This window comes from Peromyscus californicus, unplaced genomic scaffold (assembly GCF_007827085.1).
Source record: "Peromyscus californicus insignis strain IS unplaced genomic scaffold, ASM782708v3 Scaffold_17__1_contigs__length_78620276, whole genome shotgun sequence".
Taxonomy (NCBI): Eukaryota; Metazoa; Chordata; class Mammalia; order Rodentia; family Cricetidae; genus Peromyscus; species Peromyscus californicus.
Window position 1 is genome coordinate 54,084,157 of NW_026294469.1, and position 16,007 is coordinate 54,100,163.

At 46.2% G+C, this 16,007-nt stretch overlaps 2 long non-coding RNA genes across 3 annotated transcripts in view; both read right to left on the minus strand.

The window, feature by feature from the left end:
- LOC128112906 (uncharacterized) overlaps positions 1-10,391 on the minus strand; it is a 108,211-nt gene extending 97,820 nt beyond the window's left edge. Inside the window, exon 1 of the long non-coding RNA XR_008219225.1 lies at positions 9,689-10,391. This is a non-coding gene — a long non-coding RNA (uncharacterized LOC128112906). The remainder of the gene's footprint in view (positions 1-9,688) is intronic.
- A 3,000-nt stretch (positions 10,392-13,391) lies between these two features.
- The window catches only part of LOC128112908 (uncharacterized), a 38,736-nt gene continuing 36,120 nt past the window's right edge, over positions 13,392-16,007 (minus strand). For both annotated transcript variants that reach the window (XR_008219226.1, XR_008219227.1), the window contains exon 5: positions 13,392-13,899. This is a non-coding gene — a long non-coding RNA (uncharacterized LOC128112908). The remainder of the gene's footprint in view (positions 13,900-16,007) is intronic.

A 16,007-nucleotide genomic window follows, 5' to 3' on the forward strand; every position in this document is an offset into this window, starting at 1 on the left:
TTCCCTGACGGCAGAAAGGTACCTTTCCCAGTGTTATTTATTAAGCGGCGCTGTTTACCATGCGAGAAAAGCCATGAGGTACAACAAAACCCACTGTAAGAGAAGGGAACAGAAGTGGGTGCTTAGGCCTATGGAAAGATTGTGCAGGAAGAAAGGGAAGGAATAGGTGGAACCCGCTTTTTATAGGCTTCCCCGCACATGCACATATGGGCTTATAGAGCTACACCACACATGTGCCTAGGTTGCGTGATCACACTGCGCACAAGTTACATGATCACGCAGTGCACAAATTACATAGGATGTAAGGTCCTGGGATGACTAAGCATCTTGCCAGCACTTACGTGGTCGTGGGGGAGTGCCTAGGGATATTCTAACACCCAGGGATAGCCCACTCTTGGAAGTAGCATCTAACCAATATAGATCCCATACTGGAAGCCACCTTCTCTATCTGGCTCTCACACTCCAGGGTACCATGTTCCTCTGCTCATCTCCCAAGTTCCAGGTGACTAGTGACAGCCCCCATGTGAGGGCATTCAAACCTGCCTTTCCTGAGCCTATCCACCCTCCTCAGCCCACCTCGCCTGCCCTTCCTGTGAAAACCACCCACCACCAGCTCTCCGGTGGGCCCCAGGTGGTACTGAATGGCAAGCTGTGCCTCCTGTTGCTAGGAAACCGCCAGCAGAAGAGGATTCCTTCCTTGTTTCCCTAGAACCCCACAGATCCCAGGCTGACTTCAAATTGATTCTGTAGCCAGAAGATGTCTGTCTTTGTTCTCTGTGGCTGTGATAAAACACCATGACCAAAAGCAACTTAAAGAGGAAAGAGTTTATTTGGCTTACACATCCCCATTATGGTCCATCGTGAAGGGAAGTGAGTGAAACACGAGGGCCTGAATTTAACTGCCAGAAACCGGGTGTTGGAAAGCGAGTTTATCAAGTGGTAGAACTGTCATCCTCAGCCACAAACAAGCTGAGAAGTCTGTTCCGTCTGGGGCCACAGAGCCACACGGGGAGGCAGAAGAGCTGAGACTGAACCTTGTTTGTTTCGTTGCTACTGAAGGGCAACCCAACTCTGATCTTTTGGTCTCGTTGTCTGCTTCTTACACCTGCCACTTTATAAGGTGGCTTTTCCTCTGTTTTGTTCCAAAATACCTTCACTGTCCACCAAATTGTGTCTGGATTTAAGAGATGGAGATTTGGGGTGTCATGTGTCCTTCTCCCTTCCATTAACATGGCAACCATTAACCACCTTCATCAGAAGCAGCAGAGACTCTCAAGATTGAGCTTGGTAGCAGTCCCTCATTGGAGGGGAGGTCCCTAAACCCCCACTCAAAAGTCAGCACCCCCCCCCGCCGCCCCCTCCCAACTGTAGCTCACTCTGTCCCAACATGGGTGGTCTTGGCAGGTGCTAGAGCAGCCGTCCTCAACTTGTGGGTCACGACCCCTTTTGGGGGCCCGAACAACCCTTTCACAGGGGTCGACTAGGACCATCAGAAAACACAGGTATTTACAATTCATAACAGTAGCAAAATTACAGTTATAAAGTAGCAATGAAAGAATTGTATGGTTGGGGGTCACCACAGGAGGAACTGTATTAAAGGGTTGCAGCATTAGGAAGGTTGAGAACCACTGTGATGAGAACCACTGTGATAAAGCATATATAGGAAGAAAGGCTACCTGAGGGAGGAACTCCTATTATCCTGCCATGAGGAAGTCCTCCTGCACGCTGAGGCGAGGCTTTCCAGGGGTGACTGCTTTGGGGTCCCTGAAACTCCTAAAGTAAGCCAAACTCACTGGTTCACCATACTAGAGTCATGAAGAATTCTTTGGGTCTATGTCCCACCCCCCCAACCCCATTCCCCGAAATTCCCTACCTGCCCTGGAGTAAGTGGATACTGTTGTAGAACATTATTTTAAGGTGTGTTACTTTTGTTCATGTTGCATTTGTTTAACTCTGTGAAGCTGTGTTACTGTGCCTGTCTAAAACACCTGGTGGTCTAATAAAGAACTGAACGGCCAATAGCAAGGCAGGAGAAAGGATAGGCGGGGCTGGCAGGGAAAGAGAATATATAGAAGGAGAAATCTGGGTGAAAAAAGAAGTAGCCAGAAGGAGGGGGACTCCAGGGGTCAGCCGCCCAGCTGCACAGCCAGCCATGGAGTAAGAGTAAGACTTACAGAAGTAAGAGAGCGGGAAAAGCCCAGAGGCAAAAGGTAGACGGAATAAGTTAAGGAAAGCTGGCTAGCAACAAGACAAGCTAAAGCCGAGCATTTATAATTAAGAATAAGCGTCCGTGTGTGATCTATTTGGGAGCTGGGTGGCAGGCCCCCCAAAAGAGTAATAAAACAACCAACAACAGGATGCTTGTTTACATTTTTCAGGAAAAGTACACTCAGTGCCTCTAATGGTAATTCAAAGTATCAGTGGCTTCTCCAGACATCAGTGTTCTCTGAACTGTGAGCAGTGGGGCATCCTGAGCATGACATGGCCTCTGAATCCAGAGTTCATAGTCTAATCCAGGCTCGATGGCTATAACAAGAGGAAGACTGCAACTCACGTAGAGGGCTGCCAAGATGGCTCAGCGGGTAAAGGAGCTTGCCACAAAGCCCAGGGACCTGAGTTCCATCCCCACATTGGTGGAAAGAGAGAACTGACCCCCACGAGTTGTTCTCTGACCTTGACACATGGCCCCACCAAGCACAACTAAACAAACGCAATTAAAAAAAAAAAAAGATCCAGACAGAAAAACTGGAGGAGATCTTCAAGGACTTCCCAGGATAGAAGATTCTGATTGAGATGTTGAAGGATGGGAGTATTTGGGCAAGGAGAGGATAAGGGGATGGTGGGATGGCTCAGCGTGAAAAATAACATACTCCACAAGCTTGACAACCTGGCTTCAACTTCCTGAACCCACGAGAAGAGCTGGATGTGGTGGCACGTCCATGATGCCAGCACATTCCTACAGCAAGATGGAAGCCAAGACCGGGAAGCCAGCCGGAAATCACAGGCTGGGCAGTGGGAGTGTTTCATAGCCGGGCCTTCATTGTGATTTGCATACGTGGAGGGCATGCCTTCCAAAGTTGCAAATTTTATCTTTTTAATCTTGGGAAGCATGGCAGTTGGCTTTTAACTGGTGAACCTGTTATGAAAGTAAAAGTGTTTGGAGAAAGTCAGTTAACTGGAAATTATAGGTGGTATAATTTACAATAGAAATCCTTGGCGGGAATGCTGGGAAATGCTGACTAGGAAATAATTAGTAGTGGCCTCATTGAAAAACCACTCTCACGTTAGGTATTTCAGAGGAATGGAATACGGGGGTGGGGAACATGGATTGGGAGTAGAAGGTGGCCATCTTGCCTCACGTATTACAAGAGTGCAGGAACCCCTGGACCAAGGTTCGTAACAGGCACAATCTGGAATATCCTCAATGTCTGGCAGCAGGGGACTGCGCGAGGAGGCTGTCACGTGTTCATAAAGCGGAATAAGACACACCAGAGGCGGCACCACAGGGACAATGGTGGAGCAATGCTGGGCAAAGAAGACGTGGCGTAGTGCGACCCTATCCATATACAATTCCCAACCGCACAACTGAACACCAAGAGGGAAGGGCAGCGTTCACTGTGGAGCTCAAGGTACCGTGAGCTGGTTTCGGGGCAACCGCGGGCTGTATATATACAGTGCATAGGGTGGGGTCTTGTCACCTATGGGTGGGGGCAGGCAATCTACCTCCTAACAGCTCTCATCTTAAAGGGAATATACACCACGGATGATCTCAAATGTGGTATTGAGCAAAGGAGACTTGACCTGATATGACTCTGCCTCTGTAAAGTTCCCCACATGGAGCAGAAGAGATAGCTCAGCCATTATGAGCACTTGCTGCTCGTCCGGGGAACCTGAGGTAAGTTCTCAGCTCCTATACCAGCTAGCTCACAACTGCCTTCCATTCCCGCATCAGGGGATCCAGTGCCATCTCCCGGCCACCTCACGGACCTTTACACACAGTGTGCACACTGACAGACATAGGGATACATACTTCTGAAAGTCTCAGCAACAGATCTAAGCATTATTTAGATTCATTCCTAGGAGGGAAGTGACTGTGAAACTTAAGATAATGGGAAAGGGGACAGGTGGGCAGTTCCTCTAAAAATTAGCATTGTCAGCATGGGAATAGTGGCACATGCATTTAATCCCACCACTCAGGAGGCAGAGGCAGGAGAATCTCTATGAGTTCAAGGCCAGCCTGGTCTACAAAGCAAGTTCCAAGAAAGTCAGGGCTACACAGTGAAACCCTGTCTGGAAAAAAAAGAAACCAATAATAACAATAAATAAAAATTTCCATTTTCATATGACCTAGCAGATCCACTTCCCAATCTCTACCCAGGAGAAATCAAGGCAGGGATTCACACAGGTACTTGTGGTGTACTGTATGTAGCAAGTCTTTCTCTGTACCGCCACCTCCCAAATAATGACGTGGAGACTTCTTATTAGTTATGGAAGCTTGACCTTAGTTTAGGCTTGTTTCTAACTAGCTCTTATAACTTAAATGAACCCATTTCTATTAATTTACGTGCTGCCATGTGGCTTGTGGCTTTTACCTCTCCTCCAGCATGCCCTGCTTCCTCTGCATCCAGCTGGTGACCCTGCCTTTCTTCCTCTCCGAGTCCTCTCTGTCCCCAGAAGTCCCGCCTAACCTCTTCCTGCCTGGCTATTGGCCGTTCAGCTCTTTGTTAAACCAGTCCCAATGACATGTCCTCACACAGTGTAAAGGAATCTTCCACAACAGTGTATGGCAGGTCTGTCTTCTGCCATTTCTGTGTCTCCAGTCTACTGTATGAGAACATGGCAGTCTCTTTGTGCTCTCTGCTGCTAACATGTAAGATGTCTTAGGATTTACCTGTTATAAAGAGTAGCTCAGTAGTTCCTAGATTCTGGTAACACACAGACAAGATGGTTGATTTCTACTTCAAATCCACAGCCTTGTATTAAAAATACCTAAGGTGTGTGAGTTCAAGGCCAGCCTGGTCTACAGAGTGAAATCCAGGACAGGCACCAAAACAACACAGAGAAACCCTGTCGATTTTCGCCAAGCAGTGGTGGCACATGCCTTTAATTCCAGCATTCAGGAGGCAGAGGCAGGTGGATCTCTCTGAGTTCGAGGCCAGCCTGGGCTACAGAATGAGTTCCAGGACAGGCTCCAAAGCTACGCAGAGAAACCCTGTCTCAGAAAACAACAACGACAAAAATACCTAAGGTGGGTGCTGTTTTCTGAATGGTTCTTACGCCAATTCCAAATCAATGTCTCCCTAAGTTTCTAATGATTGGACTCACGCATTAATCATGAAGGAGAACTAACTAAAAGCACAAATTTCAGGGTCTCAAAGCCAAGCCTCGCAAATCAGACAACGCAGGGAACATATAGAGGACTTTAAAAAAAAAAAAAACACTGGTATTTTGCCTGCCTCTGTGTGTGTGTGTGTGTGTGTGTGTGTGTGTGTGTGTGTGTGTGTGTGTGTGTGTGTTTGTGTATGAGGCTGTTGAATCCCCTGGAACTGGAGTTAAAGACAGTTGTGATCTGCCATGTGGGTGCTGGGAATTGAACCTGGGTCCTCTGGAAGAGCAGTCAGTGCTCTTAACCACTGAGCCATCTCTCCAGACCATGAGGCCTTTTTTTTTTCTCTCTCTCTTTAAGTACCCTAATTAACTCCATGCCCCAAGAAGTTTAGGAAATGCCACCTTTCTTACACCCATGTTATATTCACTGCTATCTTTTCTGAAATTTTATTTCATCTATTAACTCACTTCTGAGCATGTGCTAACCATTGGTCTCTACTAAACTGGTCTCCAACCAGCTGTTTAGCCCAGGCTGGTTGCAAACTCAAAGCCCTCCTGCCCTAACGCCCCAAGTGCTGAGGCTGAAGGACTGTGCTTCCACACCAGGCTTTTGGACTCTCTTTCTTGTCCCTTCTCTCTCTTCTTTCCTTTGGAAAGGTCCCCTTTATCGCAGGCTGGCTGCGAACTCACAGCTGAGGACGACCTTGAACTCACGCGTTTCCTGATTCCACCTCCCAAGTTCTGTGATTACAGACGTTTCCCACCAAACCCTGTTTATGTGGTGCTGGGTTCAAGCTAGGCTTCACACATGCTAGGCAAGTTCTCTGCCAACTGAGCCACATCTCAGCCCATGGCCTGTTTTCTTTATTCCCATCAACTGGTCTTTAAAATGTCTGTGTCTGCTGCCTCAGTTTCCCTGACTTCTACTCAGTCACCTGCCTTACCTTCATTACTCTCATCAGCTCCACTAAGCTTCTAGAAGGTTCCCTACTTTGACTTCTCCATGCCTTTCACTCTCTTTCACATTTTGGCAGCTTATGCCTTTACTGTCTCTTGCCCTGGTTTTGGGGGTAATTTCTACTTCAGATCCTTACCTTTCTTGTCCATTCACTCTCCTGTGTCCTACTTCAAAAAAAATCACACACACACACACACACACACACACACACAGACACACACACACAGTGTATGACTATGATCGATAATGTGTGAGTGTGGAAATGCATGTCCCTCGATGCTTGCGGTCTGAGGACAAGCTTTGGGAGTCGGCTCTCCTCCTCCTATGCTTTAATGCAGGATTTCTCCTGTTTCTGATGTGCTGCGTACTTCAAGGCTAGCTGGCCCATGAGCCTGCAAGCTTCCAGGCCACACTAGGAGTGCAGGATTTCTCCTGTTTCTGATGTGCTGCATACTTCAGGCTAGCTCACCCATAACCCGCAAGTTTCCAGACTGCTCTAGGAGTGCTGGCCACACTTGGGTAGCAGACGTATACCCAGCTTTTCTCTGTAGGATCTGGGGACTCAGCCTGGGTCATCAGGCTTGCACAGCAAAGGTTTTTTTTTTTTTTTTTTTTTTTTTTTTTTTTTTGGTTTTTCGAGACAGGGTTTCTCTGTGTAGCTTTGCGCCTTTCCTGGAACTCACTTGGTAGCCCAGGCTGGCCTCGAACTCACAGAGATCCGCCTGGCTCTGCCTCCCGAGTGCTGGGATTAAAGGCGTGCGCCACCACCGCCCGGCTCACAGCAAAGGTTTTTTACCCGCTGAGCAATTTCACTCACCCGCTTCTTCCTACTTCTCCTTTGCTATCTTACAAATCCGGCTATCCTCAGGGTTCTCTTCCTGGGGTTTTCCCTTTCCTCACTGATGTAGACCACTAGCTAATATAGACGACTAGCTTAGGAGCATACCCCTGAAAGAGGGAAGTCTGGAGTACGATTGTCCGTCCAGCAGGCATTCTTTTCATGCTGTCCTCTGACTCTGATTCTCCCTACAGTAACTGACAGTGGGTCACCATTGTGAGTAGAAATGGGAGGTCTGTACCCAGCACACTGAGGCTTGGAAGCAAGTTTTAAATTTTGCTGATCAAATTCGACTCTGAGGAGATGTCCATCCTCCTCCTGGGATAAATGTCATTAATCCACCCAAGTGATTATATATCACTCCTGAGACACATTCTGACAAGAGCATGGATAGAGCTGGGTGTGGAAGTGCACACCTGTCTAATCCCAGCACTTGCGAGGCAGAGGCAGGAGAATACCTGCAAGTTCTAGGCTAGCCTGATCTACATAGTATGTTCCAGGCCGGCCAGGGCTGCATAGCGAGACCCTGTCTCAAGCATGCAAGCAAGCAAACAAAGCATGGCTGGCAGTCTAGTCACCATGGAGACATCATAGAGCGTCCTTATGCAATGTAAGAGAGCTGCAACATACCAGGCAGCGTTGTTTGTGGAACCACTTTTGTGAATGTAGTCCATTCCTGACCAAAAAACATTGGTATGTAACACATGATTGTAACATGTGATTCCGACTCTCTCTCTCTCTAGAACCCCAAGTCTACAGATTAACTTCTTTTGGTTTTTGGTTTTGGTTTTTTTCAAGACGGGGTTTCTCTTCGTAGTTTTGGTGCCTGTCCTGGGTCTCGCTCTGTAGATCAGGCTGACCTTGAACTCACAGAGTTCTGCCTGGCTCTGCCTCCCCAGTGCTGGGATTAAAGACGTGCGCCACCACCACCCAGCACAGATTAACTTCTTACACCCTCTCTTTTTGGGTGTTTCATCCACACTTCAGATTCAACCCAATCAAACATAGAATAATTGCATTTCGTCTCAAGCCTGCCCTTCCCTGGCATTCCTTGCTCTGTCATCCATGTGATCCCTCCCCATCTCTGCTCCACCATGTCTGGGTGAGGCTCTGACCTCCTCCTTACAACTGCAGTTCTGGTCAGGCCATCCCTATTGCATTCCCACACCACGACAATTAGCTGTGGTGTGTGGAGGATGCACAAGGGGTGCCAGGGATTTGAACCCAGGCTGTCTCACTTTAACAGCAAATGCTCTTAGCCACTGAACCATCTCCTTGGCCCCTGCAAATAGCTCTTTATCCAGTTCTTCAGACCTACTCTCGCCTCTCTGCACATCAGAAGGGCAAACTGCAATCCTTGTTTGCCATTGACTTTCCTTCCTGACAATAGCTCTAAATGTCAGTCAGCCCTGCGCTCACAAGGCATGAGTCGTCATGGCAACAGAATAGGCCCAAACTCATGCCACCATATGACCCAGTTCCTGTCTTACAGTTTTCCCGCCCCCAGCTTCTTCCATGATACTTACAGTCATCCTGACTCAGTGGGATGGCAAGCCTCCACATTCTCACACTTTTTTTTCTCCTTCTTGGTAGCCTATCTGTCTTTGCCAAAGGAAACTGCATGATTCTCAAGTCCCATTTCCAATGTCTCATTGGTTAATCCCACATCACTCTCTACCCATGGTTAATGACACTCTGCTTAGATCCAACTTACTTGTCTGTACCTCGGATGGCCTTTGCATAAACAGCTGACAGCTTGGCTTGAAGGAGGCTGTGGGCAGCGTGATCGTGCAGAGTGTCCTGTCCAATGGCGGAACTGTACATCTCAGCAGCTAGCGTGGTGCCTTTTGCCTCTGGGGTTTTTACCTTTCTCTATTTCTGTACATTTTTTCTTTCCTTCTTAGCCCATGTCTGGCTGTGTGACTGGGTGGCTGGCCCCTTCTTTTCTTGCTCCTTGATTCTTCTCCTTTCAGATTTCTCCTACTTTTTATTCTCTCTACCTGCCAGCCCTGCCTATCCTATCTCCTGATTTGATACTGGCCGTTCAGTTCTTTATTAGTCCAGTCAGGTGTTTTAGACAGGCAAAGTAACACAGCTTCACAGAGTTAAACAAATGCAACATAAAAGAATGCAACACATCTTTGCATCATTAAAATAAACATTCCACAACATAAACAAATATAACACAAAAGAATATTCCACGATAACATTGGGTTATTATTATTGCTTGCTACAAGCCGCAAAAATATATGAAGTGGGATTTCAGCTGACTATGACAAGCTAATACCTAGAAGAAGCCAAGGGCCTTCTAGAAGTCAAGCTGAGGCTCAAGGAGTCTTGGTGATATTGGCTTTTGATTATTAGCTGTTTCCTGCTATGAATTTCTCGTGTTTTTGTAGCTTTTCCATCATTTATTGGGCACCATCTCCCCTCTAATAAAGAAATATTTCGATAACCTTCTGTACAGTAACGCAGCCTGGATCCCTAATTTCAGGCCTTTCTGTCATTATCGTCATTAGCAGCATCTGGCCAGGACCATCCCCAGATGGATGAAAGTATCTTACCTGAGATACTTCACAGATTCTCGAAGAACAGACGTAAGCATCCAGACTATCTATTTGAGAAGGCCTGGCAGATGTGCTAGTTAAGCTTAACTTTCTCCTTTCCAAAGTCTTATCTCCAGTTTTAGAACCACCCTTAACAATTAACTCAGAACTAAATTCCAACTTACAGGTACATCTAGCTGTGAGGGAAGTTGCCTAGCCAAGTTGCCTAGCAACAGAGCACACTTACCAGAAACAGCGGGAACAGAGACAGCTTGGAGAGATAAGGACCAAAGGGATAAAAGGCAGTTTTATTTTCAGAGGAAGAGATGGAGAAGAGAAAAGAGAATGGAAGAACTAGATGGGTGAGAACTGGAGAGGAATGAACTAGGTGGGGAAGAACTAGATTGAAGGGCTAGAAGAGAGGACTAGAGGAACGAGATGGAAGATGAGGAAGAGCCAGATGGGGAAGAACAAGATGAGGAAGAAGGAGATGGGAGAGGAGCTAAGATGGGAAAGAACTAGATGGATGGGAGCCTAGATGGGGCAGAACTAGGATGAGAGAATTAAGACAGAATTTAGAGGGATCAGCAGATAAATGTAGAGAGAAATCAGGCAAGAAAGGAGCTAGGCATGAGAGCAGAACAGAAGCTGTATAGAGAGAGAACTGACACAGACTAATAAAGTGTATGGACTAAGGAGTTTCGTGTATGTAGATTCATTTTTTTTTTTTATTTTGCAGTACAATTCAGTTCTACATATCAGCCACGGATTCCCTTGTTCTCCCCCCTCCAGCCCCCCTCACCTTCCCCCCAGCCCACCCGTAGATTCATTTCTTATCAACAAAGACTAGATTATCAGCTGGTTGTAGATTCTTCCCAAACCCTGGGAGAAGACTATGGAGAAGCTGGGCCCCAATAGTCCCCGTTAAATGCTTAAAATTTCTTTCTCAGGGCTGGAGAGATGACTCAGTGGTTAAGAGCACTGGCTGCTCTTCCAGAGATATTGTGGAATATTTGTTTAACTAGGCAAAGATTATGTTGCCAAATATTACTTTAACTATGTAAAGATGTGTTACTTTTGCTTATGCTGCATTTGTTTAATGATGTAAAAATGTGTTGCTTTGCCTGCAAAAGGCACCATTGGCTTAATAAAAAGCTGAATGGCCAATAGCTAGGCAGTGGAGGGATCAGTGGGGCTGGTGGGCAGAGAGGATAAGGGGGAGAAGGAATCTAGGCTTGAGAGAATGAGAAGAGACAATGAGGGAGATGCCTGGAGCCAGCCAGCCAGGCAGCTTCCAGACAGACATGGAATAGGGCATACAGAAGGAAAGAAAGGTAAAAAGCCTGGAGGCAGAACATAGATTGTTATGGAATATTCCTTTACACTGTGTGAAAATGTGTCACTGTGATTGGTTTAATAAAGAGCCAAGTGGCCAATATCCAGGCAGGAAGAGGTTAGGCGGGACTTTTGGGGACAGAGAAGGGGAAGAAAGGCGGGGGTCGCCAATCAGACCAGAGAAAGCAGCATAAGTATGTAGAGATGAGGTAAGAAGTCATGTGACAGGATGTAGATTAAAATAAATGGGTTAATTTAAGTTATAAGAGCTAGTGGGACAAGCCTAAGCTAAGGCCAAGTTTTCATAATTAATAATAAGTCTCTGTGCTGTTATTCGGGGACTGGCAGTATAGAGAAAGACTTGCTACAGTAGATGAAGAGAAACAGGTTAAAATAAGTTATAAGAGCTGGTGGGACAAGCATAAGATAAGGCCGAGCATTAATAATTAATAGGTCCCCGAGTCTTGATTTGGGAGCTGGTTGGTGGCCAAAACAAAGCCTGTTACACAGAAGGACCCGGGTTCAATTCCCAGCACCCACATGGCAGCTCACCACTGTCTGTAATTGCAGCTCCAGGAGTCCTGACACCTTCACACAGACCCACACGCAGGCAAAAACAGCAATGCACATTAAAAAAAAAAAAAAATTCTTTCTCCTAAGTCTGACAGTCTCCTTAAAAAACAGGGTCGCTCACTGTACCTACCTCACAAGTATTCGACATGGTGACATTTCAGACGAGCTATTATGTTTCTTTCCAGCTATATACCGTCAGAAGGACATGGCTCAGTCTCTAGGGTAACCCGCGGGGCCCACACACCACAAGCCAACCAGTCCATGTCTACTTTAACCACACATTAGGCTCATTTGAGGAAGCTGTCCAGAGAACATAAACCACAGCCTTTGGGGAAGGGAGTCTCCACTGTATTTTTAAAATCCTCTTGATGATTGTAATACACATCCAGAGTCCAGAAGACTGCTGGTCATGACATACACCTGCGACCCTAGCATTTGAGAGGCAGAGAGGGGAGAACTGTGAACGTTCAGGACGTAGCAAGCAAGACCCTGCTGCATCAACTCGCACTGCCCTGCCCACCCCCACCAACCCTAACCCATTTACAGTGTTAGTCACTTTGTTTTGTTTTCATGTTTTTCAGCAACATGTCATAGAGGTTCCTCCCTATTTCAATATATAAGAATGGGCTCTTTGAACAGCTGCAAAATATCCAAGTGGACGGATATAACTTGAGGGGTCCACGGTCTTTAGTGGTACTTGATAATCCTGTTCGTACAAATGCTGCTGAAACAAATGCTCACTAGATAGTTGTGCGAGCTGGCTTTGGCCTTTTGACACAAGCCAGGGTCACCTGGGAAGAGGAACGTTAGTTGAGAAAATGCCTCCATCAGATGGACCTGTAGGCAAGCCTGTGGGCTGTCATCTTGAACACGGATGACGATTGATGTGAGAGGGCCCAGCCCACTGCAGGCGGTGCCACCCCTGGGCAGGTGGTCTTGGGTTGTACAAGAAAGCAAGGCGAGCAAGCCATGCATGGGAAGCAAGCCTGTAAGCAATGTTCCAGGTTGCTGTCCTGCCTTGGTTTCCTTAAATGATTTGGACTGTGTCTAGGGCAGGTAAGCCAAATAAAACCCTTTCCTCGCCGGGCAGTGGTGGCGCACGCCTTTAATCCCAGCACTCGGGAGGCAGAAGAATCAGGTGGATCTTTGTGAGTTCAAGGCCAGCCTGGTCTCCAAAGCGAGTTCCAGGAAAGGCGCAAAGCTACACAGAGAAACCCTGTTTCGAAAAAACAAAAACAAAAAAACAAAAAAAAAACAAAAAACAAAAAAATCCAAAACCCTTTCCTTCAGAGTTACTTTGGGCATGGTCTTCATCACAGTAATAGAAAGCGGACTAGAACCGGACAGTTGTGGCACGTGCCTTTAATCCCAGCACTCGGGAGTTAGAGACAGGCAAATCTCTCTGTGAGTTCGAGGCCAGCCTGATCTACAAAGCAAGTTCCAGGACAGCCAGGACTGTAACACAGAGAAACCCTGTCCAAAAAAAAAAAAAAAAAAGAAAAAGAGAAAGAAAGAAAGAAAGAAGGTAAGGAAATAGACTAGGACAATTGTTTTGCACAAACGTATATGTGCCTATAAGATAAAGTCCTACAGGTACACTTAAGAAATGAGAATACGCCAGGCGGTGGTGGCACACGCCTTTAATCCCAGCAATTGGGAGGCAGAGCCAGGTGGATCTTTGTGAGTTCGAGGCCAGCCTGGTCTCCAAAAGTGAGTTCCAGGAAAGGCACAAAGCTACACAAAGAAACCCTGTTTCAAAAACAAAACAAAACAAAGAAAACCAACCAAACAAACAAAAAAGAAATAAAAATACTTGTAGTTTCAATAAATATATTTAATTTGCTATTTGTAGTTATGATAAGTATTTGATAGTTATTACTAAGCTGCCCTGTGAGGACTTAGTATTAATACAAGTTTGGGAAAGATTTTTTTTTGGAAAGGGAAAATGTGGTTACATATTAGAGACACATGTACTAGGCCACAGTTCCTGTACTTGGGTCTAAATTTCAAAAAGTGAGTAGAGAATGCAAACACGGATCATCCATTGTAGCCAAGGCTCCCAGCGTCCTTCTCCATAGCAATCTTTGGCTGGAAGTTCCCAGTGCCTCTCCTGACAACCAGGATTCTTGTTCTTTCTGGTCACTGTTCACAAAAAGACAGCCTTCTGTGTTCTCTGCTGTGGTTCAGGAGGAAGAAGAAGCCACATTTTGAAGCCCTTTGTAGACATATCCAGACTAGAAGCATTGTTTTAGAAGCCAGGCCAAAGGCGAGCGGCGTGCAGGGGGGACTTGGAGGCTTCTGCCTCTGGAGGAGCTTTTCATCTGTGAAGACAAGAACCAAAGAGTGGAAACTTTAGACACAATTATGTTCTCTAAGATGGGAAGAACTTTCCAGCCCTGGAGAATCTTTACTTTGAGGCTCCGCCAGGAGCTGAAGACAATGCAATCAAGCATTGGATTGGAAACACACTCTTCTACAAAGGCGAAGGATTCTTGAAGCAAAAAAAAAAACAAACAAAAAAACAAAGACCCAGACACTCTATGGGGAGGACTTTGCTTTTACGTAGTGGGAGACTTTACTGTACAACTTTCTGTTCTGCTTCTTTTTTAAATCCTTGGTCTTCCTCTGAGTCTGAAAGACGGAAGTAGAAACAAAGATAGACACATGGAGCTACAGAGGGAAGCCGAATTCTATCTTTCTCTCTCCCCGCTCTCTCTCTCTCAGGGGTTTTTGTTGTTGTTGTTGTAGGGGGATCTTTGCACAAATCCTAATTGGTCTTAATAAAAACCTGGAGCCGGATATCAGGGTGAAAACTGAAAGATCAGAGAAACAGAGCAAGCCACAGCCACCACCTCTTACCTCACCAACTCCTCAGTCTGAAGAAAAAGAAAAAAACCCAAAAAACCAAAAAACAGAGTTCCTGTCTCCTCCCACCTTATATTTCTCTCTCTGTCCAGCCATATCCCTTCCTGTCTCCACCTCCCTAGTGCTAAGATTAAAAGCCTGTAACTCCCAAGTGCTGGAATTAAAGGTGTGTGCCACCACTGCCTGGCTCTGTTTCTCTTTTAGACTGGATTAATCTCTGTGGCCTTGAACTCACAGAGATCCAGACAGATCTCTGCCTCCGGAGTGCCAGGATTAGAGGTGTGTGCCGCCACTGCCTGACCTCTATGGCTAACTAACTCTGTGGCTGGCTCTGTCCTCTGATCTTCAGGCAAGCTTTATTTCCTAGATTACAAACACTATATCACCACAGGGGATTGTTGTTTTGTTTGTTGGATTTGCTTTGTGTTTTGGTTTGCTGAGATATGACTTTGTTGATCCCTTATTGGTGGGAACTCATTGTGGAGGCCACACTGGCCTCGAACTCACAGCAAAACTCTTGCTTTAGCTTCCCAAATACTGAGATTATACATGTGCATACCCCATTTTGGCCAGATTTTCTTTTGACTATGGCATGATTTTGTTGTTGTTGTTTTGTTTTTGCTTTATTTCTTTGCTGTCTATCTGGTATTTTGTTTGTTTGTTTGTTTGTTTGAGATGAGGCCTCACTACTGTGTAGCCCTGGATGACCTGGAACATCCTATATAGACCAGGCCGACCTCAAACAGAGATCCGGATCTTCCTGCTTCCGCTTCCTGAGTGTTGTGACTAAAAGTATGACAATGGCACATTTTTATAAAAGCTGTCAGGACTTCCTGAGAGAAACAAACCATTTAAAAAAAAAAAAAAGAAAAAAGAAAAGATGATTGTCATGCATGGTGAGTTCTCAGAGATTTCCCTATTTCTTGGAGAAATTCAAGCATCTGTCTTTGAGTAGTCTGTCAGTTGAATGTCTTTGAGAGAAGACAAAGTAGGAGACTCCCAAGAGGGAGTCAGAAGTGGTCATTTATTTTTCAGTACCATGAGCGGCTTGTGGACTTAAGAGCTCCAAAGAGTGCTGCAGGCTTGGAAAGTGCTCCTAGGCTTCTAGGCCTGAAGAGTGCTTGCCTGGCATGGATCCCATACACACCCCAGCATGCACATGGAGCCCAGAGGACAAACTGAGAAATTCAATTCTCTCGGTCCTCCACGAGGGTCTCCAGGCTCAAACTCAAAGTCTTCAGGCTTTGCAGCAAGCACTTAACCCACTGAGTCTCTCTGATCCACCCCTTTCTTGATGACTAGTTAGAAAAACAAATCTCATTAAAGGGGAAGGGGCTTTAACCACACGGTGAGCGAGGACCAACTGACTGACCAGTCATTAAACTCTAGCTGCTCAGCTAGGGTAGAACCAAGCAGCTGTGGACTACGTGAAGTCAAAGCCAAGGTTTGAGGCTGAACTTTCTAGAAGATCTTGAAGAGATCCAAGCAACCCACACATTCCCCACTGCACTCTCATGAACATCCTGAGTGGTCATACATGCTGTATCCCAGGCTGGGAGCGCTT